Source organism: Nerophis lumbriciformis, unplaced genomic scaffold (genome assembly GCF_033978685.3).
Source record: "Nerophis lumbriciformis unplaced genomic scaffold, RoL_Nlum_v2.1 HiC_scaffold_43, whole genome shotgun sequence".
NCBI lineage: Eukaryota > Metazoa > Chordata > Actinopteri > Syngnathiformes > Syngnathidae > Nerophis > Nerophis lumbriciformis.
Genome location: NW_027316585.1, coordinates 247501 through 251222, shown reverse-complemented (window position 1 = coordinate 251222; position 3722 = coordinate 247501).

Below are 3722 nucleotides of genomic sequence, written 5' to 3'. Positions count from 1 at the left end.
TTGGGAAAGTGGGCAAAAGTCCCGAATTTGGTCCAAAATCACACCCAGGTTCGAGTCCCACAAGTCCCGCCGCGTTCCACCAGTGTCTCGGGGTGCCTACAATGTCCACAACGCACCCAGCAAAGGCGCACTGTGATTGGGAAGAAAAGTTGGGAAAGTGGGCAAAAGTCCCGAATTTGGTCCAAAATCACACCCAGGTTCGAGTCCCACAAGGCCCGCCGCGTTCCACCAGGGTTCCGGGGTGCCTACAATGTCCACGACTTACCCAGCAAAGGCGCACTGTGATTGGGAAGAAAAGTTGGGAAAGTGGGCAAAAGTCCCGAATTTGGTCCAAAATCACACCCAGGTTCGAGTCCCACAAGTCCCGCCGCGTTCCACCAGTGTCTCGGGGTGCCTACAATGTCCACAACTTACCCAGCAAAGGCGCACTGTGATTGGGAAGAAAAGTTGGGAAAGTGGGCAAAAGTCCCGAATTTGGTCCAAAATCACACCCAGGTTCGAGTCCCACAAGTCCCGCCGCGTTCCACCAGTGTCTCGGGGTGCCTACAATGTCCTCAACTTACCCAGCAAAGGCGCACTGTGAATGGGAAGAAAAGTTGGGAAAGTGGGCAAAAGTCCCGAATTTGGTCCAAAATCACACCCAGGTTCGAGTCCCACAAGTCCCGCCGCGTTCCACCAGGGTTCCGGGGGTGCCTGGCATGTCCACAACTTACCCAGCAAAGGTGCACTGTGATTGGGAAGAAAAGTTGGGAAAGTGGGCAAAAGTCCCGAATTTGGTCCAAAATCACACCCAGGTTCGAGTCCCACAAGTCCCGCCGCGTTCCACCAGTGTCTCGGGGTGCCTACAATGTCCTCAACTTACCCAGCAAAGGCGCACTGTGAATGGGAAGAAAAGTTGGGAAAGTGGGCAAAAGTCCCGAATTTGGTCCAAAATCACACCCAGGTTCGAGTCCCACAAGTCCCGCCGCGTTCCACCAGGGTTCCGGGGGTGCCTGGCATGTCCACAACTTACCCAGCAAAGGTGCACTGTGATTGGGAAGAAAAGTTGGGAAAGTGGGCAAAAGTCCCGAATTTGGTCCAAAATCACACCCAGGTTCGAGTCCCACAAGTCCCGCCGCGTTCCACCAGTGTCTCGGGGTGCCTACAATGTCCTCAACTTACCCAGCAAAGGCGCACTGTGAATGGGAAGAAAAGTTGGGAAAGTGGGCAAAAGTCCCGAATTTGGTCCAAAATCACACCCAGGTTCGAGTCCCACAAGTCCCGCCGCGTTCCACCAGGGTTCCGGGGGTGCCTGGCATGTCCACAACTTACCCAGCAAAGGTGCACTGTGATTGGGAAGAAAAGTTGGGAAAGTGGGCAAAAGTCCCGAATTTGGTCCAAAATCACACCCAGGTTCGAGTCCCACAAGTCCCGCCGCGTTCCACCAGGGTTCCGGGGTGCCTACAATGTCCACAACGCACCCAGCAAAGGCGCACTGTGAGTGGGCAAGAAAAGTTGGGAAAGTGGGCAAAAGTCCCGAATTTGGTCCAAAATCACACCCAGGTTCGAGTCCCACAAGTCCCGCCGCGTTCCACCAGGGTTCCGGGGTGCCTACAATGTCCACAACGCACCCAGCAAAGGCGCACTGTGATTGGGAAGAAAAGTTGGGAAAGTGGGCAAAAGTCCCGAATTTGGTCCAAAATCACACCCAGGTTCGAGTCCCACAAGTCCCGCCGCGTTCCACCAGGGTTCCGGGGTGCCTACAATGTCCACAATTCACCCAGCAAAGGCGCACTGTGATTGGGAAGAAAAGTTGGGAAAGTGGGCAAAAGTCCCGAATTTGGTCCAAAATCACACCCAGGTTCGAGTCCCACAAGTCCCGCCGCGTTCCACCAGGGTTCCGGGGTGCCTACAATGTCCACGACGCACCCAGCAAAGGCGCACTGTGATTGGGAAGAAAAGTTGGGAAAGTGGGCAAAAGTCCCGAATTTGATCCAAAATTATGCCCGGGTTGGAGTACCACGAGTCCGGCCGCGTTCCACCGGTGTCCCGGGGGTGCCTGGCATGTCCACAACTTACCCAGCAAAGGCGCACTGTGATTGGGAAGAAAAGTTGGGAAAGTGGGCAAAAGTCCCGAATTTGATCCAAAATTATGCCCGGGTTGGAGTACCACGAGTCCGGCCGCGTTCCACCGGTGTCCCGGGGGTGCCTGGCATGTCCACAACGCACCCAGCAAAGGCGCACTGTGATTGGGAAGAAAAGTTGGGAAAGTGGGCAAAAGTCCCGAATTTGATCCAAAATTATGCCCGGGTTGGAGTACCACGAGTCCGGCCGCGTTCCACCGGTGTCCCGGGGGTGCCTGCCATGTCCACAACTTACCCAGCAAAGGCGCACTGTGATTGGGAAGAAAAGTTGGGAAAGTGGGCAAAAGTCCCGAATTTGATCCAAAATTATGCCCGGGTTGGAGTACCACGAGTCCGGCCGCGTTCCACCGGTGTCCCGGGGGTGCCTGCCATGTCCACAACTTACCCAGCAAAGGCGCACTGTGATTCAGAAGAAAAGTTGGGAAAGTGGGCAAAAGTCCCGAATTTGATCCAAAATTATGCCCGGGTTGGAGTACCACGAGTCCGGCCGCGTTCCACCGGTGTCCCGGGGGTGCCTGGCATGTCCACAACTTACCCAGCAAAGGCGCACTGTGATTGGGAAGAAAAGTTGGGAAAGTGGGCAAAAGTCCCGAATTTGATCCAAAATTATGCCCGGGTTGGAGTACCACGAGTCCGGCCGCGTTCCACCGGTGTCCCGGGGGTGCCTGCCATGTCCACAACTTACCCAGCAAAGGCGCACTGTGATTCAGAAGAAAAGTTGGGAAAGTGGGGAAAAAAAGGACCGGAAAATATCCAAAATTATGCCCGGGTTGGAGTACCACGAGTCCGGCCGCGTTCCACCGGTGTCCCGGGGGTGCCTGGCACGTCCACAACTTACCCAGCAAAGGCGCACTGTCAGTGGGGAAGACCAAACATGTCTCGGATTTTTTCCAAGTACCTTAACGAGAGAGGCTAAAAAGCACCTGTTTTTACCTTCTCTCGTTGTTGTACTTAGAAAAAAAACGAGAAAAAAAAAAATCTGGGTTTTTTTCTAAGTACCTTAACGAGAGAGGCTAAAAAAAACCATTTTTTACCTTCTCTCGTTGTTGTACTTAGAAAAAAAACGAGAAAAAAATTTTTCCCCATTCATTTCAATGGGAGTTCATTTTTTTTTTGGGATTTTTTCTAAGTACCTTAACGAGAGAGGCTTAATTTTTCACCTACTTTTTACCTTCTCTCGATTTTTCGTTTTTTACCTGGTCGACCAAAACACCTCCATCTCGTTACTATGTGCACCATGTCTGACAGGCTGAAATCACAGGGAACGCGTCCGAGTCAAAGTGAGCTATTTTCGGACACAAATATGGTGTTTTTCCCCTCTATCCTCTGGTTCTTTTTTCAAACTGATCTTCCAGCATCTGAGCGACAGGGGCTCATGCAGACACCTGTGTCCGCCCGAGGGGCGCCTTCCCGGACACATATATGGTGCTTCCCCCCTCTTTACCCCGGTCCTTTTTCAAACTGATCTTCCAGCATCTGAGCGACAGGGGCTCATGCAGACACCTGTGTCCGCCCGAGGGGCGCCTTCCCGGACACATATATGGTGCTTCCCCCCTCTTTACCCCGGTCCTTTTTCAAACTGATCTTCCAGCATCTGAG